Here is a 27,258-nt window from a genome sequence, read left to right as displayed (position 1 = left end):
GCCTCTATGGGCTCTGAAATATCCCTTTGCCAATTCCACAAGAACTGTCTTAGTGAAAGGCTTCTTGAGTGGAAAGCTGTAACTCTGAGAGATGATTTCACAGAACACAAAGAAGTTTCTCAGAACGCTTCTTTCTCTTTGTTATCGGAGGATATTTCCTTTGGCCCTGTAGTCTTCAAAGGGATCCGACATATCTGTTCTCAGATTCCGCAGAAATAAGGCTAGCAAAGAGATCCACGAAACACAGATGTAACTCTGTGAGTGGAAGTCACACATCACAGGGCAGTTTCTCAAAAAGCTTCTTTCCAGATTTCATCTGAGGATATTTCCTTTTTCACCATAGCCCTCTATGGGCTTCCAAATATCCCTTTGCCAATTCCACAAGAACTGTCTTAGCGAAAGGCGTCTTGAAGGGAAAGCTGTAACTCTGTGAGATGATTTCACAGAACACAAAGAAGTTTCTCAGAAAGCTTCTTTCTCTTTGTTATCGGAGGATATTTCCTTTGACCCTATAGTCTTCAAAGGGATCCGAAATATCTGTTCTCAGATTCCACAGAAATAAGGCTAGCAAAGAGATCCACGAAACACAGATGTAACTCTGTGAGTGGAAGTCACACATCACAGGGCAGTTTCTCAGAAAGCTTCTTTCCAGATTTCATCCAAGGATATTTCCTTTTTCACCATAGCCTTCTATGGGTTTCCAAATATCCCTTTGCCAATTCCACAAGAACTGTCTCAACGAAAGGCTTCTTGAGTGGAAAGCTGTAACTCTGTGAGATGATTTCACAGAACACAAAGAAGTTTCTCAGAAAGCTTCTTTCTCTTTGTTATCGGAGGATATTTCCTTTGACCCTATAGTCTTCAAAGGGATCCGAAATATCTGTTCTCAGATTCCACAGAAATAAGGCTAGCAAAGAGATCCACGAAATACAGATGTAACTCTGTGAGTGGAAGTCACACGTCACAGAGCAGTTTCTCAGAAAGCTTCTTTCCAGATTTCATCTGAGGATATTTCCTTTTTCACCATAGCCCTCTATGGGCTTCCAAATATCACTTTGCCAATTCCACAAGAACTGTCTAAGAGAAAGGCTTCTTGAAGGGAAAGCTGTAACTCTGTGAGATGATTTCACAGAACACAAAGAAGTTTCTCAGAAAGCTTCTTTCTCTTTGTTATCGGAGGATATTTCCTTTGGCCCTATAGTCTTCAAAGGGATCCGAAATATCTGTTCTCAGATTCCACAGAAATAAGGCTAGCAAAGAGATCCACGAAATACAGATGTAACTCTGTGAGATGAATTAACAGAACACTAAGCAGTTTCTCAGAAAGCTTCTTTCCTGATTTCATCTGAGGATATTTCCTTTTTCAACATAGGCCTCTATGGGCTCTGAAATATCCCTTTGCCAATTCCACAAGAACTGTCTTAGTGAAAGGCTTCTTGAGTGGAAAGCTGTAACTCTGTGAGATGATTTCACAGAACACAAAGAAGTTTCTCAGAACGCTTCTTTCTCTTTGTTATCGGAGGATATTTCCTTTGGCCCTATAGTCTTCAAAGGGATCCCAAATTTCTGTTCTCAGATTCCACAGAAATAAGGCTAGCAAAGAGATCCACGAAACACAGATGTAACTCTGTGAGTGGAAGTCACACATCACAGGGCAGTTTCTCAGAAAGCTTCTTTCCAGATTTCATCTGAGGATATTTCCTTTTTCACCATAGCCCTCTATGGGCTTCCAAATATCCCTTTGCCAATTCCACAAGAACTGTCTTAGCGAAAGGCGTCTTGAAGGGAAAGCTGTAAATCTGTGAGATGATTTCACAGAACACAAAGAAGTTTCTCAGAAAGCTTCTTTCTCTTTGTTATCGGAGGATATTTCCTTTGACCCTATAGTCTTCAAAGACAACCGAAATATCTGTTCTCAGATTCCACAGAAATAAGGCTAGCAAAGAGATCCACGAAAAACAGATGTAACTCTGTGAGTGGAAGTCACACATCACAGGGCAGTTTCTCAGAAAGCTTCTTTCCAGATTTCATCTGAGGATATTTCCTTTTTCACCATAGCCCTCTATGGGCTTCCAAATATCCCTTTGCCAATTCCACAAGAACTGTCTCACCGAAAGGATTCTTGAGTGGAAAGCTATAACTCTGTGAGATGATTTCACAGAACACAAAGAAGTTTCTCAGAAAGCTTCTTTCTCTTTGTTATCGGAGGATATTTCCTTTGGCCCTATAGTCTTCAAAGGGATCCGAAATATCTCTTCTCAGAGTCCACAGAAATAAGGCTAGCAAAGAGATCCACGAAATACAGATGTAACTCTGTGAGTGGAAGTCACACATCACAGAGCAGTTTCTCAGAAAGCTTCTTTCCAGATTTCATCTGAGGATATTTCCTTTTTCACCATAGCCCTCTATGGGCTTCCAAATATCACTTTGCCAATTCCACAAGAACTGTCTAAGAGAAAGGCTTCTTGAAGGGAAAGCTGTAACTCTGTGAGATGATTTCACAGAACACAAAGAAGTTTCTCAGAAAGCTTCTTTCTCTTTGTTATCGGAGGATATATCCTTTGGCCCTATAGTCTTCAAAGGGATCCGAAATATCTGCTCTCAGATTCCACAGAAATAAGGCGAGCAAAGAGATCCACGAAATACAGATGTAACTCTGTGAGATGAATTAACAGAACACTAAGAAGTTTCTCAGAAAGCTTCCTTCCATATTTCATTTGAGGATATTTCCTTTTTCACCATAGGCCTCTATGGGCTCTGAAATATCCCTTTGCCAATTCCACAAGAACTGTCTTAGCGAAAGGCTTCTTGAGGGGAAAGCTATAACTCTGTGAGATGATTTCACAGAACACAAAGAAGTTTCTCAGAAAGCTTCTTTCTCTTTGTTATCGGAGGATATTTCCTTTGGCCCTATAGTCTTCAAAGGGATCCGAAATATCTGTTCTCACATTCCACAGAAATAAGGCTAGCAAAGAGATCCACGAAATACAGATGTAACTCTGTGAGATGAATTAACAGAACACTAAGCAGTTTCTCAGAAAGCTTCTTTCCTGATTTCATCTGAGGATATTTCCTTTTTCACCATAGGCCTCTAAGGGCTCTGAAATATCCCTTTGCCAATTCCACAAGAACTGTCTTAGTGAAAGGTTTCTTGAGTGGAAAGCTGTAACTCTGTGAGATGATTTCACAGAACACAAAGAAGTTTCTCAGAAAGCTTCTTTCTCTTTGTTATCGGAGGATATTTCCTTTGACCCTATAGTCTTCAAAGGGATCCGAAATATCTGTTCTCAGATTCCACAGAAATAAGGCTAGCAAAGAGATCCACGAAATACAGATGTAACTCTGTGAGATGAATTAACAGAACACTAAGCAGTTTCTCAGAAAGCTTCTTTCCAGATTTCATCTGAGGATATTTCCTTTTTCAACATAGGCCTGTGTGGGCTCCCAAATATCCCTTTGCCAATTCCACAAGAACTGTCTTAGCGAAAGGCTTCTTGAGGGGAAAGCTGTAACTCTGTGAGATGATTTCACAGAACACAAAGAAGTTTCTCAGAAAACTTCTTTCTCTTTGTTATCGGAGGATATTTCCTTTGGCCCTATAGTCTTCAAAGGGATCCGAAATATCTGTTCTCAGATTCCACAGAAATAAGGCTAGCAAAGAGATCCACGAAATACAGATGTAACTCTGTGAGTGGAAGTCACACATAACAGAGCAGTTTCTCAGAAAGCTTCTTTCCTGATTTCATCTGAGGATATTTCCTTTTTCACCATAGCTCTCTATGGGATTCCAAATATCCCTTTGCCAATTCCACAAGAACTGTCTTAGCGAAAGGCTTCTTGAGGCGAAAGCTGTAACTCTGTGAGATGATTACACAGAACACAAAGAAGTTTCTCAGAAAGCTTCTTTCTCTTTGTTATCGAAGGATATTTCCTTTGGCCCTATAGTCTTCAAAGGGATCCGAAATATCTGTTCTCAGATTCCACAGAAATAAGGCGAGCAAAGAGATCCACGAAATACAGATGTAATTCTGTGAGATGAATTAACAGAACACTAAGCAGTTTCTCAGAAAGCTTCTTTCCAGATTTCATCTGAGGATATTTCCTTTTTCACCATAGCCCTCTATGGGCTTCCAAATATCCCTTTGCCAATTCCACAAGAACTGTCTTAGCGAAAGGCGTCTTGAAGGGAAAGCTGTAACTCTGTGAGATGATTTCACAGAACACAAAGAAGTTTCTCAGAAAGCTTCTTTCTCTTTGTTATCGGAGGATATTTCCTTTGACCCTATAGTCTTCAAAGGGATCCGAAATATCTGTTCTCAGATTCCACAGAAATAAGGCTAGCAAAGAGATCCACGAAATACAGATGTAACTCTGTGAGTGGAAGTCACACATCACAGAGCAGTTTCTCAGAAAGCTTCTTTCCAGATTTCATCTGAGGATATTTCCTTTTTCACCATAGCCCTCTATGGGCTTCCAAATATCACTTTGCCAATTCCACAAGAACTGTCTAAGAGAAAGGATTCTTGAAGGGAAAGCTGTAACTCTGTGAGATGATTTCACAGAACACAAAGAAGTTTCTCAGAAAGCTTCTTTCTCTTTGTTATCGGAGGATATTTCCTTTGGCCCTATAGTCTTCAAAGGGATCCGAAATATCTGTTCTCAGATTCCACAGAAATAAGGCTAGCAAAGAGATCCACGAAATACAGATGTAACTCTGTGAGATGAATTAACAGAACACTAAGAAGTTTCTCAGAAAGCTTCTTTCCAGATTTCATCGGAGGATATTTCCTTTTTCACCATAGGCCTCTATGGGCTCCCAAATATCCCTTTGCCAATTCCACAAGAACTGTCTTAGCGAAAGGCTTCTTGAGTGGAAAGCTGTAACTCTGTGAGATGATTTCACAGAACACAAAGAAGTTTCTCAGAAAGCTTCTTTCTCATTGTTATCGGAGGATATTTCCTTTGGCCCTATAGTCTTCAAAGGGATCCGAAATATCTGTTCTCAGATTCCACAGAAATAAGGATAGCAAAGAGATCCACGAAATACAGATGTAACTCTGTGAGTGGAAGTCACACATCACAGAGCAGTTTCTCAGAAAGCTTCTTTCCAGATTTCATCTGAGGATATTTCCTTTTTCACCATAGCCCTCTATGGGCTTCCAAATATCACTTTGCCAATTCCACAAGAACTGTCTAAGAGAAAGGCTTCTTGAAGGGAAAGCTGTAACTCTGTGAGATGATTTCACAGAACACAAAGAAGTTTCTCAGAAAGCTTCTTTCTCTTTGTTATCGGAGGATATTTCCTTTGGCCCTATAGTCTTCAAAGGGATCCGAAATATCTGCTCTCAGATTCCATAGAAATAAGGCTAGCAAAGAGATCCACGAAATACAGATGTAACTCTGTGAGATGAATTAACAGAACACTAAGAAGTTTCTCAGAAAGCTTCCTTCCAGATTTCATCTGAGGATATTTCCTTTTTCAACATAGGCCTCTATGGGCTCTGAAATATCCCTTTGCCAATTCCACAAGAACTGTCTTAGCGAAAGGCTTCTTGAGGGGAAAGCTATAACTCTGTGAGATGATTTCACAGAACACAAAGAAGTTTCTCAGAAAGCTTCTTTCTCTTTGTTATCGGAGGATATTTCCTTTGGCCCTATAGTCTTCAAAGGGATCCGAAATATCTGTTCTCACATTCCACAGAAATAAGGCTAGCAAAGAGATCCACGAAATACAGATGTAACTCTGTGAGATGAATTAACAGAACACTAAGCAGTTTCTCAGAAAGCTTCTTTCCTGATTTCATCTGAGGATATTTCCTTTTTCACCATAGGCCTCTAAGGGCTCAGAAATATCCCTTTGCCAATTCCACAAGAACTGTCTTAGTGAAAGGCTTCTTGAGTGGAAAGCTGTAACTCTGTGAGATGATTTCACAGAACACAAAGAAGTTTCTCAGAAAGCTTCTTTCTCTGTGTTATCGGAGGATATTTCCTTTGCCCCTATAGTCTTCAAAGGGATCCGAAATATCTGTTCTCAGATTCCACAGAAATAAGGCTAGCAAAGAGATCCACGAAATACAGCTGTAACTCTGTGAGTGGTAGTCACACATCACACAGCAGTTTCGCAGAAAGCTTCTTTCCAGATTTCATCTGAGGATATTTCCTTTTTCACCATAGCCCTCTACGGGCTTCCAAATATCCCTTTGCCAATTCCACAAGAACTGTCTTAGCGAAAGGCTTCTTGAGGGGAAAGCTGTAACTCTGTGAGATGATTTCACAGAACCCAAAGAAGTTTCTCAGAAAGCTTCTTTCTCTTTGTTAACGGAGGATATTTCCTTTGGCCCTATAGTCTTCAAAGGGATCCGAAATATCTGTTCTCAGATTCCACAGAAATAAGGCTAGCAAAGAGATCCACGAAATACAGATGTAACTCTGTGAGATGAATTAACAGAACACTAAGCAGTTTCTCAGAAAGCTTCTTTCCAGATTTCATCTGAGGATATTTCCTTTTTCACCATAGTCCTCTAAGGGCTCCCAAATATCACTTTGCCAATTCCACAAGAACTATCTTAGTGAAAGGCTTCTTGAGTGGAAAGCTGTAACTCTGTGAGATGATTTCACAGAACACAAAGATGTTTCTCAGAAAGCTTCTTTCTCTTTGTTATCGGTGTATATTTCCTTTGGCCGTATAGTCTTCAAAGGGATCCGTAATATCTGTTCTCAGATTCCACAGAAATAAGGCTAGCAAAGAGATCCTCGAAATACAGATGTAACTCTGTGAGTGGAAGTCACACAATCCAGAGTAGTTTCTCAGAAAGCTTCTTTCCAGATTTCATCTGAGGATATTTCCTTTTTCACCATAGCCCTCTAAGGGCTTCCAAATATCACTTTTCCAATTCCACAAGAACTGTCTTAGCGAAAGGCTTCTTGAAGGGAAAGCTGTAACTCTGTGAGATGATTTCACAGAACACAAAGAAGTTTCTCAGAAAGCTTCTTTCTCTTTGTTATCGGAGGATATTTCCTTTGACCCTATAGTCTTCAAAGGGATCCGAAATATCTGTTCTCAGATTGCACAGAAATAAGGCTAGCAAAGAGATCCACGAAATACAGATGTAACTCTGTGAGGTGAATTAACAGAACACTAAGCAGTTTCTCAGAAAGCTTCTTTCCAGATTTCATCTGAGGATATTTCCTTTTTCACCATAACCCTCTATGGGCTTCCAAATATCACTTTGCCAATTCCACAAGAACTGTCTTAGCGAAAGGCTTCTTGAGGGGAAAGCTGTAACTCTGTGAGATGATTTCACAGAACACAAAGAAGTTTCTCAGAAAGCTTCTTTCTCTTTGTTATCGGAGGATATTTCCTTTGGCCCTATAGTCTTCAAAGGGATCCGAAATATCTGTTCTCAGATTCCACAGAAATAAGGCTAGCAAAGAGATCCACGAAATACAGATGAAACTCTGTGAGTGGAAGTCACACATCACAGAGCAGTTTCTCAGAAAGCTTCTTTCCAGATTTCATCTGAGGATATTTCCTTTTTCACCATAGCCCTCTACGGGCTTCCAAATATCCCTTTGCCAATTCCACAAGAACTGTCTTAGCGAAAGGCTTCTTGAGGGGAAAGCTGTAACTCTGTGAGATGATTTCACAGAACACAAAGAAGTTTCTCAGAAAGCTTCTTTCTCTTTGTTATCGGAGGATATTTCCTTTGGCCCTATAGTCTTCAAAGGGATCCGAAATATTTGTTCTCAGATTCCACAGAAATAAGGCTAGCAAAGAGATCCACGAAATACAGATGTAACTCTGTGAGATGAATTAACAGAACACTAAGCAGTTTCTCAGAAAGCTTCTTTCCAGATTTCATCTGAGGATATTTCCTTTTTCACCATAACCCTCTAAGGGCTTCCAAATATCACTTTGCCAATTCCACAAGAACTGTCTAAGGGAAAGGCTTCTTGAAGGGAAAGCTGTAACTCTGTGAGATGATTTCACAGAACACAAAGAAGTTTCTGAGAAAGCTTCTTTCTCTGTGTTATCGGAGGATATTTCCTTTGGCCCTATAGTCTTCAAAGGGATCCGAAATATCTGTTCTCAGATTCCACAGAAATAAGGCTAGCAAAGAGATCCACGAAATACAGATGTAACTCTGTGAGATGAATTAACAGAACACTAAGCAGTTTCTCAGAAAGCTTCTTTCCAGATTTCATCTGAGGATATTTCCTTTTTCACCATAGGCCTCTATAGGCTCTGAAATATCCCTTTGCCAATTCCAGAAGAACTGTATTAGTGAAAGGCTTCTTTAGTGGAAAGCTGTAACTCTGTGAGATGATTTCACAGAACACAAAGAAGTTTCTCAGAAAGCTTCTTTCTCTTTGTTATCGGAGGATATTTCCTTTGGCCCTATAGTCTTCAAAGGGATCCGAAATATCTGTTCTCAGATTCCACAGAAATAAGGCTAGCAAAGAGATCCACGAAATACAGATGTAACTCTGTGAGTGGAAGTCACACATCACAGAGCAGTTTCTCAGAAAGCTTCTTTCCAGATTTCATCTGAGGATATTTCCTTTTTCACCATAGCCCTCTATGGGCTTCCAAATATCACTTTGCCAATTCCACAAGAACTGTCTAAGAGAAAGGCTTCTTGAAGGGAAAGCTGTAACTCTGTGAGATGATTTCACAGAACACAAAGAAGTTTCTCAGAAAGCTTCTTTCTCTTTGTTATCGGAGGATATTTCCTTTGGCCCTATAGTCTTCAAAGGGATCCGAAATATCTGCTCTCAGATTCCATAGAAATAAGGCTAGCAAAGAGATCCACGAAATACAGATGTAACTCTGTGAGATGAATTAACAGAACACTAAGAAGTTTCTCAGAAAGCTTCCTTCCAGATTTCATCTGAGGATATTTCCTTTTTCAACATAGGCCTCTATGGGCTCTGAAATATCCCTTTGCCAATTCCACAAGAACTGTCTTAGCGAAAGGCTTCTTGAGGGGAAAGCTATAACTCTGTGAGATGATTTCACAGAACACAAAGAAGTTTCTCAGAAAGCTTCTTTCTCTTTGTTATCGGAGGATATTTCCTTTGGCCCTATAGTCTTCAAAGGGATCCGAAATATCTGTTCTCACATTCCACAGAAATAAGGCTAGCAAAGAGATCCACGAAATACAGATGTAACTCTGTGAGATGAATTAACAGAACACTAAGCAGTTTCTCAGAAAGCTTCTTTCCTGATTTCATCTGAGGATATTTCCTTTTTCACCATAGGCCTCTAAGGGCTCAGAAATATCCCTTTGCCAATTCCACAAGAACTGTCTTAGTGAAAGGCTTCTTGAGTGGAAAGCTGTAACTCTGTGAGATGATTTCACAGAACACAAAGAAGTTTCTCAGAAAGCTTCTTTCTCTGTGTTATCGGAGGATATTTCCTTTGCCCCTATAGTCTTCAAAGGGATCCGAAATATCTGTTCTCAGATTCCACAGAAATAAGGCTAGCAAAGAGATCCACGAAATACAGCTGTAACTCTGTGAGTGGTAGTCACACATCACACAGCAGTTTCGCAGAAAGCTTCTTTCCAGATTTCATCTGAGGATATTTCCTTTTTCACCATAGCCCTCTACGGGCTTCCAAATATCCCTTTGCCAATTCCACAAGAACTGTCTTAGCGAAAGGCTTCTTGAGGGGAAAGCTGTAACTCTGTGAGATGATTTCACAGAACCCAAAGAAGTTTCTCAGAAAGCTTCTTTCTCTTTGTTAACGGAGGATATTTCCTTTGGCCCTATAGTCTTCAAAGGGATCCGAAATATCTGTTCTCAGATTCCACAGAAATAAGGCTAGCAAAGAGATCCACGAAATACAGATGTAACTCTGTGAGATGAATTAACAGAACACTAAGCAGTTTCTCAGAAAGCTTCTTTCCAGATTTCATCTGAGGATATTTCCTTTTTCACCATAGTCCTCTAAGGGCTCCCAAATATCACTTTGCCAATTCCACAAGAACTATCTTAGTGAAAGGCTTCTTGAGTGGAAAGCTGTAACTCTGTGAGATGATTTCACAGAACACAAAGATGTTTCTCAGAAAGCTTCTTTCTCTTTGTTATCGGTGTATATTTCCTTTGGCCGTATAGTCTTCAAAGGGATCCGTAATATCTGTTCTCAGATTCCACAGAAATAAGGCTAGCAAAGAGATCCTCGAAATACAGATGTAACTCTGTGAGTGGAAGTCACACAATCCAGAGTAGTTTCTCAGAAAGCTTCTTTCCAGATTTCATCTGAGGATATTTCCTTTTTCACCATAGCCCTCTAAGGGCTTCCAAATATCACTTTTCCAATTCCACAAGAACTGTCTTAGCGAAAGGCTTCTTGAAGGGAAAGCTGTAACTCTGTGAGATGATTTCACAGAACACAAAGAAGTTTCTCAGAAAGCTTCTTTCTCTTTGTTATCGGAGGATATTTCCTTTGACCCTATAGTCTTCAAAGGGATCCGAAATATCTGTTCTCAGATTGCACAGAAATAAGGCTAGCAAAGAGATCCACGAAATACAGATGTAACTCTGTGAGGTGAATTAACAGAACACTAAGCAGTTTCTCAGAAAGCTTCTTTCCAGATTTCATCTGAGGATATTTCCTTTTTCACCATAACCCTCTATGGGCTTCCAAATATCACTTTGCCAATTCCACAAGAACTGTCTTAGCGAAAGGCTTCTTGAGGGGAAAGCTGTAACTCTGTGAGATGATTTCACAGAACACAAAGAAGTTTCTCAGAAAGCTTCTTTCTCTTTGTTATCGGAGGATATTTCCTTTGGCCCTATAGTCTTCAAAGGGATCCGAAATATCTGTTCTCAGATTCCACAGAAATAAGGCTAGCAAAGAGATCCACGAAATACAGATGAAACTCTGTGAGTGGAAGTCACACATCACAGAGCAGTTTCTCAGAAAGCTTCTTTCCAGATTTCATCTGAGGATATTTCCTTTTTCACCATAGCCCTCTACGGGCTTCCAAATATCCCTTTGCCAATTCCACAAGAACTGTCTTAGCGAAAGGCTTCTTGAGGGGAAAGCTGTAACTCTGTGAGATGATTTCACAGAACACAAAGAAGTTTCTCAGAAAGCTTCTTTCTCTTTGTTATCGGAGGATATTTCCTTTGGCCCTATAGTCTTCAAAGGGATCCGAAATATTTGTTCTCAGATTCCACAGAAATAAGGCTAGCAAAGAGATCCACGAAATACAGATGTAACTCTGTGAGATGAATTAACAGAACACTAAGCAGTTTCTCAGAAAGCTTCTTTCCAGATTTCATCTGAGGATATTTCCTTTTTCACCATAACCCTCTAAGGGCTTCCAAATATCACTTTGCCAATTCCACAAGAACTGTCTAAGGGAAAGGCTTCTTGAAGGGAAAGCTGTAACTCTGTGAGATGATTTCACAGAACACAAAGAAGTTTCTGAGAAAGCTTCTTTCTCTGTGTTATCGGAGGATATTTCCTTTGGCCCTATAGTCTTCAAAGGGATCCGAAATATCTGTTCTCAGATTCCACAGAAATAAGGCTAGCAAAGAGATCCACGAAATACAGATGTAACTCTGTGAGATGAATTAACAGAACACTAAGCAGTTTCTCAGAAAGCTTCTTTCCAGATTTCATCTGAGGATATTTCCTTTTTCACCATAGGCCTCTATGGGCTCCCAAATATCCCTTTGCCAATTCCACAAGAACTGTCTTAGCGAAAGGCTTCTTGAGGGGAAGCTGTAACTCTGTGAGATGATTTCACAGAACACAAAGAAGTTTCTCAGAAAGCTTCTTTCTCTTTGTTATCGGAGGATATTTCCTTTGGCCCTGTAGTCTTCAAAAGGATCCGAAATATCTGTTCTCAGATTCGACAGAAATAAGTCCACCAAAGAGATCCACGAAATACAGATGTAACTCTGTGAGTGAAAGTCACCCATCACAGAGCAGTTTCTCAGAAAGCTTCTTACCAGTATTCATCTGAGGATATTTCCTTTTTCACCATAGGCCTCTATGGGCTCCCAAATATCCTTTTGCCAATTCCACAAGAACTATCTTAGCGAAAGGTTTCTTGAGGGGAAAGCTCTAACTCTGTGAGATGATTTCACAGAACACAAAGAAGTTTCTCAGAAAACTTCTTTCTCTTTGTTATCGGAGGATATTTCCTTTGGCCCTATAGTCTTCAAAGGGATCCGAAATATCTGTTCTCAGATTGCACAGAAATAAGGCTAGCAAAGAGATCCACGAAATACAGATGTAACTCTGTGAGTGGAAGTGACACATCACAGAGCAGTTTCTCAGAAAGCTTCTTTCCAGATTTCATCTGAGGATATTTCCTTTTTCACCATAGCCCTCTACGGGCTTCCAAATATCCCTTTGCCAATTCCACAAGAACTGTCTTAGCGAAAGGCTTCTTGAGGGGAAAGCTGTAACTCTGTGAGATGATTTCAGAGAACCCAAAGAAGTTTCCAAGAAAGCTTCTTTATCTTTGTTAACGGAGGATATTTCCTTTGGCCCTATAGTCTTCAAAGGGATCCGAAATATCTGTTCTCAGATTCCACAGAAATAAGGCTAGCAAAGAGATCCACGAAATACAGATGTAACTCTGTGAGATGAATTAACAGAACACTAAGCAGTTTCTCAGAAAGCTTCTTTCCAGATTTCATCTGAGGATATTTCCTTTTTCACCCTAGTCCTCTATGGGCTCCCAAATATCACTTTGCCAATTCCACAAGAACTGTCTTAGCGAAAGGCTTCTTGAGTGGAAAGCTGTAACTCTGTGAGATGATTTCACAGAACACAAAGAAGTTTCTCAGAAAGCTTCTTTCTCTTTGTTATCGGAGTATATTTCCTTTGGCCCTATAGTCTTCAAAGGGATCCGTAATATCTGTTCTCAGATTCCACAGAAATAAGGCTAGCAATGAGATCCTCGAAATATAGATGTAACTTTGTGAGTGGAAGTCACACAATCCAGAGCAGTTTCTCAGAAAGCTTCTTTCCAGATTTCATCTGAGGATATTTCCTTTTTCACCATAGCCCTCTAAGGGCTTCCAAATATCACTTTTCCAATTCCACAAGAACTGTCTTAGCGAAAGGCTTCTTGAAGGGAAAGCTGTAACTCTGTGAGATGATTTCACAGAACACAAAGAAGTTTCTGAGAAAGCTTCTTTCTCTGTGTTATCGGAGGATATTTCCTTTGGCCCTATAGTCTTCAAAGGGATCCGAAATATCTGTTCTCAGATTCCACAGAAATAAGGCTAGCAAAGAGATCCACGAAATACAGATGTAACTCTGTGAGATGAATTAACAGAACACTAAGCAGTTTCTCAGAAAGCTTCTTTCCAGATTTCATCTGAGGATATTTCCTTTTTCACCATAGGCCTCTATGGGCTCCCAAATATCCCTTTGCCAATTCCACAAGAACTGTCTTAGCGAAAGGCTTCTTGAGGGGAAGCTGTAACTCTGTGAGATGATTTCACAGAACACAAAGAAGTTTCTCAGAAAGCTTCTTTCTCTTTGTTATCGGAGGATATTTCCTTTGGCCCTATAGTCTTCAAAGGGATCCGAAATATCTGTTCTCAGATTCCACAGAAATAAGGCTAGTAAAGAGATTCACGAAATACAGATATAACTCTGTGAGATGAATTTAGAGAACACTAAGCAGTTTCTCAGAAACCTTCTTTCCAGATTTCATCTGAGGATATTTCCTTTTTCACCATAGTCCTCTATGGGCTCCCAAATATCACTTTGCCAATTCCACAAGAACTGTCTTAGCGAAAGGCTTCTTGAGTGGAAAGCTGTAACTCTGTGAGATGATTTCACAGAACACAAAGAAGTTTCTCAGAAAGCTTCTTTCTCTTTGTTATCGGAGGATATTTCCTTTGGCCCTGTAGTCTTCAAAAGGATCCGAAATATCTGTTCTCAGATTCGACAGAAATAAGTCCACCAAAGAGATCCACGAAATACAGATGTAACTCTGTGAGTGAAAGTCACCCATCACAGAGCAGTTTCTCAGAAAGCTTCTTTCCAGATTTCATCTGAGGATATTTCCTTTTTCACCATAGCCCTCTATGGGCTTCCAAATATCCCTTTGCCATTTCCACAAGAACTGTCTTAGCGAAAGGCTTCTTGAGGGGAAAGCTGTAACTCTGTGAGATGATTTCACAGAAAACGAAGAAGTTTCTCAGAAAGCTTCTTTCTCTTTGTTATCGGAGGATATTTCCTTTGGCCCTATAGTCTTCAAAGGGATCCGAAATATCTGTTCTCAGATTCCACAGAAATAAGGCTAGCAAAGAGATCCACGAAATACAGATGTAACTCTGTGAGATGAATTAACAGAACACTAAGCAGTTTCTCAGAAAGCTTCTTTCCATATTCCATTTGAGGATATTTCCTTTTTCACCACAGGCCTCTATGGGCTCCCAAATATCCCTTTGCCAATTCCACAAGAACTGTCTTAGCGAAAGGCTTCTTGAGGGGAAAGCTGTAACTCTGTGAGATGATTTCACAGAACACAAAGAAGTTTCTCAGAAAGCTTCTTTCTCTTTGTTATCGGAGGATATTTCCTTTGGCCCTATAGTCTTCAAAGGGATCCGAAATATCTGTTCTCAGATTCCACAGAAATAAGGCTAGCAAAGAGATCCACGAAATACAGATGTAACTCTGTGAGATGAATTAACAGAACACTAAGTAGTTTCTCAGAAACCTTCTTTCCAGATTTCATCTGAGGATATTTCCTTTTTCACCATAGTCCTCTATGGGCTCCCAAATATCACTTTGCCAATTCCCCAAGAACTGTCTTAGCGAAAGGCTTCTTGAGTGGAAAGCTGTAACTCTGTGAGATGATTTCACAGAACACAAAGAAGTTTCTCAGAAAGCTTCTTTCTCTTTGTTATCGGAGGATATTTCCTTTGGCCCTATAGTCTTCAAAGGGATCCGAAATATCTGTTCTCGGATTCCACAGAAATAAGGCTAGCAAAGAGATCCACGAAACACAGATGTAACTCTGTGAGATGAATTCACAGAACACTAAGCAGTTTCTCAGAAAGCTTCTTTCCAGATTTCATCTGAGGATATTTCCTTTTTCACCATTGGCCTCTATGGGCTCCCAAATATCCCTTTGCCAATTCCACAAGAACTGTCTTAGCGAAAGGCTTCTTGAGGGGAAAGCTGTAACTCTGTGAGATGATTTCACAGAACCCAAAGAAGTTTCTCAGAAAGCTTCTTTCTCTTTGTTATCGGAGGATATTTCCTTTGGCCCTATAGTCTTCAAAGGGATCCGAAATATCTGTTCTCAGATTCCACAGAAATAAGGCTAGCAAAGAGATCCACGAAATACAGATGTAACTCTGTGAGATGAATTAACAGAACACTAAGCAGTTTCTCAGAAACCTTCTTTCCAGATTTCATCTGAGGATATTTCCTTTTTCACCATAGTCCTCTATGGGCTCCCAAATATCCCTTTGCCAATTCCACAAGAACTGTCTTAGCGAAAGGCTTCTTGAGTGGAAAGCTGTAACTCTGTGATATGATTTCACAGAACACAAAGAAGTTTCTCAGAAAGCTTCTTTCTCTTTGTTATCAGAGGATATTTCCTTTGGCCCTATAGTCTTCAAAGGGATCCGAAATACCTGTTCTCAGATTCCACAGAAATAAGGCTAGCAAAGAGATCCACGAAATACAGATGTAACTCTGTGAGATGAATAAACAGAACACTAAGCAGTTTCTGAGAAAGCTTCTTTCCAGATTCCATTTGAGGATATTTCCTTTTTCACCATAGGCCTCTATGGGCTCCCAAATATCCCTTTGCCAATTCCACAAGAACTGTCTTAGCGAAAGGCTTCTTGAGGGGAAAGCTGTAACTCTGTGAGATGATTTCACAGAACACAAAGAAGTTTCTCAGAAAGCTTCTTTCTCTTTGTTATCGGAGGATATTTCCTTTGGCCCTATAGTCTTCAAAGGTATCCGAAATATCTGTTCTCAGATTCCACAGAAATAAGGCTAGCAAAGAGATCCACGAAATACAGATGTAACTCTGTGAGTGGAAGTCACCCATCACAGAGCAGTTTCTCAGAAAGCTTCTTTCCAGATTTCATCTGAGGATATTTCCTTTTTCACCATAGGCCTCTATGGGCTCCCAAATATCCTTTTGCCAATTCCACAAGAACTATCGTAGCGAAAGGTTTCTTGAGGGGAAAGCTGTAACTCTGTGAGATGGTTTCACAGAACACAAAGAAGTTTCTCAGAATGCTTCTTTCTCTCTGTTATCGGAGGATATTTCCTTTGGCCCTATACTCTTCATAGGGATCCGAAATATCTGTTCTCAGATTCCACAGAAATAAGGCTAGCAAAGAGATCCACGAAACACAGATGTAACTCTGTGAGATGAATTAACAGAACACTAAGCAGTTTCTCAGAAAGCTTCTTTCCATATTTCATCTGAGGATATTTCCTTTTTCACCATAGGCCTCTATGGGCTCCCAAATATCTCTTTGCCAATTCCACAAGAACTGTCTTAGCGAAAGGCTTCTTGAGGGGAAAGCTGTAACTCTGTGAGATGATTTCACAGAACACAAAGAAGTTTCTCAGAAAGCTTCTTTCTCTTTGTTATCGGAGGATATTTCCTTTGGCCCTATAGTCTGCAAAGGGATCCGAAATATCTGTTCTCAGATTCCACAGAAATAGGGCTAGCAAAGAGATCCACGAAATACTGATGTAACTCTGTGAGATGAATTAACAGAACACTAAGCAGTTTCTCAGAAAGCTTCTTTCCAGATTCAATCTGAGGATATTTCCTTTTTCACCATAGGACTCTATGGGATCCCAAATATCCCTTTGCCAATTCCACAAGAACTGTCTTAGCGAAAGGCTTCTTGAGGGGAAAGCTGTAACTCTGTGAGATGATTTCACAGAACACAAAGAAGTTTCTCAGAATTCTTCTTTCTCTTTGTTATCAGAGGATATTTCCTTTGGCCCTGGAGTATTCAAAAGGATCCGAAATATCTGTTCTCAGATTCGACAGAAATAAGTCCACCAAAGAGATCCAAGAAATACAGATGTAACTCTGTGAGATGAATTAACAGAACACTAAGCAGTTTCTCAGAAAGCTTCTTTCCAGATTTCATCTGAGGATATTTCCTTTTTCACCATAGCCCTCTACGGGCTTCCAAATGTCACTTTGCCAATTCCACAAGAACTGTCTTAACGAAAGGCTTCTTGAAGGGAAAGCTGTAACTCTGTGAGATGATTTCACAGAACACAAAGAAGTTTCTCAGAAAGCTTCTTTCTCTTTGTTATCGGAGGATATTTCCTTTGGCCCTATAGTCTTCAAAGGGATACGAAATATCTGTTCTCAGATTCCACAGAAATAAGGCTAGCAAAGAGATCCACGAAATACAGATGTAACTCTGTGAGTGGAAGTCACCCATCACAGAGCAGTTTCTCAGAAAGCTTCTTTCCAGATTTCATCTGAGGATATTTCCTTTTTCACCATAGGTCTCTATGGGCTCCCAAATATCCCTTTGCCAATTCCACAAGAACCGTCTTAGCGAAAGGCTTCTTGAGGGGAAATCTGTAACTCCGTGAGATGATTTCACAGAACACAAAGAAGTTTCTCAGAAAGCTTCTTTCTCTTTGTTATCGGAGGATATTTCTTTTGGCCCTGTAGTCTTCAAAGGGATCCGAAATTTCTGTTCTCAGATTCCACAGAAATAAGGCTAGCCAAGAGATCCACGAAATACAGATGTAACTCTGTGAGATGAATTCACAGAACACTAACCAGTTTCTCAGAAAGCTTCTTTCCAGATTCCATCTGAGGATATTTCCTTTTTCACCATGTCCCTCTATGGGCTTCCAAATATCCTTTTGCTGATTCCACAAGAACTGTCTTAGCGAAAGGCTTCTTGAGGGGAAAGCTGTAACTCTGTGAGATGATTTCACAGAACACAAAGAAGTTTCTCAGAAAGCTTCTTTCTCTTTGTTATCCGAGGATATTTCCTTTGGCCCTATAGTCTTCAAAGGGATCCGAAATATCTGTTCTCAGATTCCACAGAAATAAGGCTAGCAAAGAGATCCAGGAAATACAGATGTAACTCTGTGCGTGGAAGTCACACATCACAGAGCAGTTTCTCAGAAAGCTTCTTTCCAGATTTCATCTGAGGATATTTCCTTTTTCACCTTAGCCCTCTAGGGGCTTCCAAATATCCCTTTGCCATTTCCACAAGAACTGTCTTAGCGAAAGGCTTCTTGAGGGGAAAGCTGTAACTCTGTGAGATGATTTCACAGAACACAAAGAAATTTCTCAGAAAGCTTCTTTCTCTTTGTTATCGGAGGATATTTCCTTTGGCCCTATAGTCTTCAAAGGGATCCGAAATATCTGTTCTCAGATTCCACAGAAATAAGGCTAGCAAAGAGATCCACGAAATACAGATGTAACTCTGTGAGATGAATTAACAGAACACTAAGCAGTTTCTTAGAAAGCTTCTTTCCAGATTCCATTTGAGGATATTTCCTTTTTCACCACAGGCCTCTATGGGCTCCCAAATATCCCTTTGCCAATTCCACAAGAACTGTCTTAGCGAAAGGCTTCTTGAGGGGAAAGCTGTAACTCTGTGAGATGATTTCACAGAACACAAAGAAGTTTCTCAGAAAGCTTCTTTCTCTTTGTTATCGGAGGATATTTCCTTTGGCCCTATAGTCTTCAAAGGAATCCGAAATATCTGTTCTCAGATTCCACAGAAATAAGGCTAGCAAAGAGATCCACGAAACACAGATGTAACTCTGTGAGATGAATTAACAGAACACTAAGTAGTTTCTCAGAAACCTTCTTTCCAGATTTCATCTGAGGATATTTCCTTTTTCACCATAGTCCTCTATGGGCTCCCAAATATCACTTTGCCAATTCCACAAGAACTGTCTTAGCGAAAGTCTTCTTGAGTGCAAAGCTGTAACTCTGTGAGATGATTTCACAGAACACAAAGAAGTTTCTCAGAAAGCTTCTTTCTCTTTGTTATCGGAGGATATTTCCTTTGGCCCTATAGTCTTCAAAGGGATCCGAAATATCTCTTCTCAGATTCCACAGAAATAAGGCTAGCAAAGAGATCCACGAAATACAGATATAACTCTGTGAGGTGAATTAACAGAACACTAAGCAGTTTCTCAGAAAGCTTCTTTCCAGATGTCATCTGAGGATATTTCCTTTTTCACCATAGCCCTCTATAGGCTTCCAAATATCACTTTGCCAATTCCACAAGAACTGTCTTAGCGAAAGGCTTCTTGAGTGGAAAGCTGTAACTCTGTGAGATGATTTCACAGAACACAAAGAAGTTTCTCAGAAAGCTTCTTTCTCTTTGTTATCGGAGGATATTTCCTTTGGCCCTATAATCTTCAAAGGGATCCGTAATTTCTGTTCTCAGATTCCACAGGAATAAGGCTAGCAAAGAGATCCACGAAATACAGATGTAACTCTGTGAGTGGAAGTCACACAATCCACAGCAGTTTCTCAGAAAGCTTCTTTCCAGATTTCATCTGAGGATATTTCCTTTTTCACCATAGGCCTCTATGGGCTTCCAAATATCACTTTGCCAATTCCACAAGAACTGTCTTAGCGAAAGGCTTCTTGAGTGGAAAGCTGTAACTCTGTGAGATGATTTCACAGAACACAAAGAAGTTTCTCAGAAAGCTTCTTTCTCTTTGTTATCGGAGGATATTTCCTTTGGCCCTATAGTCTTCAAAGGGATCCGAAATATCTGTTCTCAGATTCCACAGAAATAAGGCTAGCAAAGAGATCCACGAAATACAGATGTAACACTGTTAGGTGAATTAACAGAACACTAAGCAGTTTCTCAGAAAGCTTCTTTCCAGATTTCTTCTGAGGATATTTCCTTTTTCACCATAACCCTCCATGGGCTTCCAAATATCACTTTGCCAATTCCACAAGAACTGTCTAAGGGAAAGGCTTCTTGAAAGGAAAGCTGTAACTCTGTGAGATGATTTCACAGAACACAAAGAAGTTTCTCAGAAAGCTTCTTTCTCTCTGTTATCGGAGGATATTTCCTTTGGCCCTATACTCTTCATAGGGATCCGAAATATCTGTTCTCAGATTCCACAGAAATAAGGCTAGCAAAGAGATCCACGAAATACTGATGTAACTCTGTGAGATGAATTAACAGAACACTAAGCAGTTTCTCAGAAAGCTTCTTTCCAGATTCAATCTGAGGATATTTCCTTTTTCACCATAGGACTCTATGGGCTCCCAAATATCCCTTTGCCAATTCCACAAGAACTGTCTTAGCGAAAGGCTTCTTGAGGGGAAAGCTGTAACTCTGTGAGATGATTTCACAGAACACAAAGAAGTTTCTCAGAATTCTTCTTTCTCTTTGTTATCGGAGGATATTTCCTTTGGCCCTGTAGTCTTCAAAAGGATCCGAAATATCTGTTCTCAGATTCGACAGAAATACGTCCACCAAAGAGATCCAAGAAATACAGATGTAACTCTGTGAGTGGAAGTCACACATCACACAGCAGTTTCTCAGAAAGCTTCTTTCCAGATTTCATCTGAGGATATTTCCTTTTTCACCATAGCCCTCTACGGGCTTCCAAATATCACTTTGCCAATTCCACAAGAACTGTCTTAGCGAAAGGTTTCTTGAAGGGAAAGCTGTAACTCTGTGAGATGATTTCACAGAACACAAAGAAGTTTCTCAGAAAGCTTCTTTCTCTTTGTTATCGGAGGATATTTCCTTTGCCCCTATAGTCTTCAAAGGGATACGAAATATCTGTTCTCAGATTCCACAGAAATAAGGCTAGCAAAGAGATCCACGAAATACAGATGTAACTCTGTGAGTGGAAGTCACCCATCACAGAGCAGTTTCTCAGAAAGCTTCTTTCCAGATTTCATCTGAGGATATTTCCTTTTTCACCATAGGCCTCTATGGGCTCCCAAATATCCTTTTGCCAATTCCACAAGAACTATCGTAGCGAAAGGTTTCTTGCGGGGAAATCTGTAACTCTGTGAGATGATTTCACAGAACACAAAGAAGTTTCTCAGAAAGCTTCTTTCTCTTTGTTATCGGAGGATATTTCCTTTGGCCCTATAGTCTTCAAAGGGATCCGAAATATCTGTTCTCAGATTCCACAGAAATAAGGCTAGCAAAGAGATCCACGAAATACAGATGTAACTCTGTGAGTGGAAGTGACACATCACAGAGCAGTTTCTCAGAAAGCTTCTTTCCAGATTTCATCTGAGGATATTTCCTTTTTCACCATAGGTCTCTATGGGCTCCCAAATATCCCTTTGCCAATTCCACAAGAACTGTCTTAGCGAAAGGCTTCTTGAGGGGAAATCTGTAACTCCGTGAGATGATTTCACAGAACACAAAGAAGTTTCTCAGAAAGCTTCTTTCTCTTTGTTATCGGAGGATATTTCTTTTGGCCCTGTAGTCTTCAAAGGGATCCGAAATTTCTGTTCTCAGATTCCACAGAAATAAGGCTAGCCAAGAGATCCACGAAATACAGATGTAACTCTGTGAGATGAATTCACAGAACACTAACCAGTTCTCAGAAAGCTTCTTTCCAGATTCCATCTGAGGATATTTCCTTTTTCACCATGTCCCTCTATGGGCTTCCAAATATCCTTTTGCCGATTCCACAAGAACTGTCTTAGCGAAAGGCTTCTTGAGGGGAAAGCTGTAACTCTGTGAGATGATTTCACAGAACACAAAGAAGTTTCTCAGAAAGCTTCTTTCTCTGTGTTATCGGAGGATATTTCCTTTGGCCCTATAGTCTTCAAAGGGATCCGAAATATCTGTTCTCAGATTCCACAGAAATAAGGCTAGCAAAGAGATCCACGAAATACAGATGTAACTCTGTGAGTGGTAGTCACACATCACACAGCAGTTTCTCAGAAAGCTTCTTTCCAGATTTCATCTGAGGATATTTCCTTTTTCACCATAGCCCTCTACGGGCTTCCAAATATCCCTTTGCCAATTCCACAAGAACTGTCTTAGCGAAAGGCTTCTTGAGGGGAAAGCTGTAACTCTGTGAGATGATTTCACAGAACCCAAAGAAGTTTCCAAGAAAGCTTCTTTATCTTTGTTAACGGAGGATATTTCCTTTGGCCCTATAGTCTTCAAAGGGATCCGAAATATCTGTTCTCAGATTCCACAGAAATAAGGCTAGCAAAGAGATCCACGAAATACAGATGTAACTCTGTGAGATGAATTAACAGAACACTAAGAAGTTTCTCAGAAAGCTTCTTTCCAGATTTCATCTGAGGATATTTCCTTTTTCACCCTAGTCCTCTATGGGCTCCCAAATATCACTTTGCCAATTCCACAAGAACTGTCTTAGCGAAAGGCTTCTTGAGTGGAAAGCTGTAACTCTGTGAGATGATTTCACAGAACACAAAGAAGTTTCTCAGAAAGCTTCTTTCTCTTTGTTATCGGAGTATATTTCCTTTGGCCCTATAGTCTTCAAAGGGATCCGTAATATCTGTTCTCAGATTCCACAGAAATAAGGCTAGCAAAGAGATCCTCGAAATATAGATGTAACTTTGTGAGTGGAAGTCACACAATCCAGAGCAGTTTCTCAGAAAGCTTCTTTCCAGATTTCATCTGAGGATATTTCCTTTTTCACCATAGCCCTCTAAGGGCTTCCAAATATCACTTTTCCAATTCCACAAGAACTGTCTTAGCGAAAGGCTTCTTGAAGGGAAAGCTGTAACTCTGTGAGATGATTTCACAGAACACAAAGAAGTTTCTCAGAAAGCTTCTTTCTCTTTGTTATCGGAGGATATTTCCTTTGGCCCTATAGTCTTCAAAGGGATCCGAAATATCTGTTCTCAGATTCCACAGAAATAAGGCTAGCAAAGAGATCCACGAAATACAGATGTAACTCTGTGAGATGAATTAACAGAACACTAAGCAGTTTCTCAGAACGCTTCTTTCCAGATTTCATCTGAGGATATTTCCTTTTCACCATAGGCCTCTATGGGCTCCCAAATATCCCTTTGCCAATTCCACAAGAACTGTCTTAGCGAAAGGCTTCTTGAGTGGAAAGCTGTAACTCTGTGAGATGATTTCACAGACCACAAAGAAGTTTCTCAGAAAGCTTCTTTCTCTGTGTTATCGGAGGATATTTCCTTTGCCCCTATAGTCTTCAAAGGGATCCGAAATATCTGTTCTCAGATTCCACAGAAATAAGGCTAGCAAAGAGATCCACGAAATACAGCTGTAACTCTGTGAGTGGTAGTCACACATCACACAGCAGTTTCTCAGAAAGCTTCTTTCCAGATTTCATCTGAGGATATTTCCTTTTTCACCATAGCCCTCTACGGGCTTCCAAATATCCCTTTGCCAATTCCACAAGAACTGTCTTAGCGAAAGGCTTCTTGAGGGGAAAGCTGTAACTCTGTGAGATGATTTCACAGAACCCAAAGAAGTTTCTCAGAAAGCTTCTTTCTCTTTGTTAACGGAGGATATATCCTTTGGCCCTATAGTCTTCAAAGGGATCCGAAATATCTGTTCTCAGATTCCACAGAAATAAGGCTAGCAAAGAGATCCACGAAATACAGATGTAACTCTGTGAGATGAATTAACAGAACACTAAGCAGTTTCTCAGAAAGCTTCTTTCCAGATTTCATCTGAGGATATTTCCTTTTTCACCATAGTCCTCTAAGGGCTCCCAAATATCACTTTGCCAATTCCACAAGAACTATCTTAGCGAAAGGCTTCTTGAGTGGAAAGCTGTAACTCTGTGAGATGATTTCACAGAACACAAAGAAGTTTCTCAGAAAGCTTCTTTCTCTTTGTTATCGGTGTATATTTCCTTTGGCCGTATAGTCTTCAAAGGGATCCGTAATATCTGTTCTCAGATTCCACAGAAATAAGGCTAGCAAAGAGATCCTCGAAATACAGATGTAACTCTGTGAGTGGAAGTCACACAATCCAGAGTAGTTTCTCAGAAAGCTTCTTTCCAGATTTCATCTGAGGATATTTCCTTTTTCACCATAGCCCTCTAAGGGCTTCCAAATATCACTTTTCCAATTCCACAAGAACTGTCTTAGCGAAAGGCTTCTTGAGTGGAAAGCTGTAACTCTGTGAGATGATTTCACAGAACACAAAGAAGTTTCTCAGAAAGCTTCTTTCTCTTTGTTATCTGAGGATATTTCCTTTGACCCTATAGTCTTCAAAGGGATCCGAAATATCTGTTCTCAGATTGCACAGAAATAAGGCTAGCAAAGAGATCCACGAAATACAGATGTAACTCTGTGAGGTGAATTAACAGAACACTAAGCAGTTTCTCAGAAAGCTTCTTTCCAGATTTCATCTGAGGATATTTCCTTTTTCACCATAGCCCTCTACGGGCTTCCAAATATCCCTTTGCCAATTCCACAAGAACTGTCTTAGCGAAAGGCTTCTTGAGGGGAAAGCTGTAACTCTGTGAGATGATTTCACAGAACACAAAGAAGTTTCTCAGAAAGCTTCTTTCTCTTTGTTATCGGAGGATATTTCCTTTGGCCCTATAGTCTTCAAAGGGATCCGAAATATTTGTTCTCAGATTCCACAGAAATAAGGCTAGCAAAGAGATCCACGAAATACAGATGTAACTCTGTGAGATGAATTAACAGAACACTAAGCAGTTTCTCAGAAAGCTTCTTTCCAGATTTCATCTGAGGATATTTCCTTTTTCACCATAGGCCTCTATAGGCACTGAAATATACCTTTGCCAATTCCACAAGGACTGTCTTAGCGAAAGGCTTCTTCAGTGGAAAGCTGTAACTCTGTGAGATGATTTCACAGAACACAAAGAAGTTTCTCAGAAAGCTTCTTTCTCTTTGTTATCGGAGGATATTTCCTTTGGCCCTATAGTCTTCAAAGCGATCCGAAATATCTGTTCTCAGATTCCACAGAAATAAGGCTAGCAAAGAGATCCACGAAATACAGATGTAACTCTGTGAGATGAATTAAAAGAACACTAAGCAGTTTCTCAGAAAGCTTCTTTCCTGATTTCATCTGAGGATATTTCTTTTTTCACCATAGGCCTCTATGGGCTCTGAAATATCCCTTTGCCAATTCCACAAGAACTGTCTTAGTGAAAGGCTTCTTGAGTGGAAAGCTGTAACTCTGTGAGATGATTTCACAGAACACAAAGAAGTTTCTCAGAAAGCTTCTTTCTCTTTGTTATCGGAGGATATTTCCTTTGGCCCTATAGTCTTCAAAGGGATCCGAAATATCTGTTCTCAGATTCCACAGAAATAAGGCTAGCAAAGAGATCCACGAAACACAGATGTAACTCTGTGAGTGGAAGTCACACATCACAGGGCAGTTTCTCAGAAAGCTTCTTTCCAGATTTCATCTGAGGATATTTCCTTTTTCACCAGAGCCCTCTATGGGCTTCCAAATATCCCTTTGCTAATTCCACAAGAACTGTCTTAGCGAAAGGCGTCTTGAAGGGAAAGCTGTAACTCTGTGAGATGATTTCACAGAACACAAAGAAGTTTCTCAGAAAGCTTCTTTCTCTTTGTATCGGAGGATATTTCCTTTGGCCCTATAGTCTTCAAAGGGATCCGAAATATCTGTTCTCAGATTCCACAGAAATAAGGCTAGCAAAGAGATCCACGAAATACAGATGTAACTCTGTGAGATGAATTAACAGAACACTAAGAAGTTTCTCAGAAAGCTTCTTTCCAGATTTCATCTGAGGATATTTCCTTTTTCACCATAGGCCTCTATAGGCACTGAAATATACCTTTGCCAATTCCACAAGAACTGTCTTAGCGAAAGGCTTCTTCAGTGGAAAGCTGTAACTCTGTGAGATGATTTCACAGAACACAAAGAAGTTTCTCAGAAAGCTTCTTTCTCTTTGTTATCTTAGGATATTTCCTTTGGCCCTATAGTCTTCAAAGGGATCCGAAATATCTGTTCTCAGATTCCACAGAAATAAGGCTAGCAAAGAGATCCACGAAATACAGATGTAACTCTGTGAGATGAATTAACAGAACACTAAGCAGTTTCTCAGAAAGCTTCTTTCCTGATTTCATCTGAGGATATTTCCTTTTTCACCATAGGCCTCTATGGGCTCTGAAATATCCCTTTGCCAATTCCACAAGAACTGTCTTAGTGAAAGGCTTCTTGAGTGGAAAGCTGTAACTCTGTGAGATGATTTCACAGAACACAAAGAAGTTTCTCAGAAAGCTTCTTTCTCTTTGTTATCGGAGGATATTTCCTTTGGCCCTATAGTCTTCAAAGGGATCCGAAATATCTGTTCTCAGATTCCACAGAAATAAGGCTAGCAAAGAGATCCACGAAACACAGATGTAACTCTGTGAGTGGAAGTCACACATCACAGGGCAGTTTCTCAGAAAGCTTCTTTCCAGATTTCATCTGAGGATATTTCCTTTTTCACCAGAGCCCTCTATGGGCTTCCAAATATCCCTTTGCCAATTCCACAAGAACTGTCTTAGCGAAAGGCGTCTTGAAGGGAAAGCTGTAACTCTGTGAGATGATTTCACAGAACACAAAGAAGTTTCTCAGAAAGCTTCTTTCTCTTTGTATCGGAGCATATTTCCTTTGGCCCTATAGTCTTCAAAGGGATCCGAAATATCTGTTCTCAGATTCCACAGAAATAAGGCTAGCAAAGAGATCCACGAAATACAGATGTAACTCTGTGAGATGAATTAACAGAACACTAAGAAGTTTCTCAGAAAGCTTCTTTCCAGATTTCATCTGAGGATATTTCCTTTTTCACCCTAGGCCTCTATAGGCACTGAAATATACCTTTGCCAATTCCACAAGAACTGTCTTAGCGAAAGGCTTCTTCAGTGGAAAGCTGTAACTCTGCGAGATGATTTCACAGAACACAAAGAAGTTTCTCAGAAAGCTTCTTTCTCTTTGTTATCTAGGATATTTCCTTAGGCTCTATAGTCTTCAAAGGGATCCGAAATATCTGTTCTCAGATTCCACAGAAATAAGGCTAGCAAAGAGATCCACGAAATAGAGATGTAACTCTGTGAGATGAATTAACAGAACACTAAGCAGTTTCTCAGAAAGCTTCTTTCCTGATTTCATCTGAGGATATTTCCTTTTTCACCATAGGCCTCTATGGGCTCTGAAATATCCCTTTGCCAATTCCACAAGAACTGTCTTAGTGTAGGCTTCTTGAGTGGAAAGCTGTAACTCTGTGAGATGATTTCACAGAACACAAAGAAGTTTCTCAGAAAGCTTCTTTCTCTTTGTTATCGGAGGATATTTCCTTTGGCCCTA

The sequence above is a fragment of the Macaca mulatta genome, chromosome 17, assembly GCF_049350105.2.
Source record: "Macaca mulatta isolate MMU2019108-1 chromosome 17, T2T-MMU8v2.0, whole genome shotgun sequence".
NCBI lineage: Eukaryota > Metazoa > Chordata > Mammalia > Primates > Cercopithecidae > Macaca > Macaca mulatta.
Note: the sequence above shows the minus strand (reverse complement) of the source record.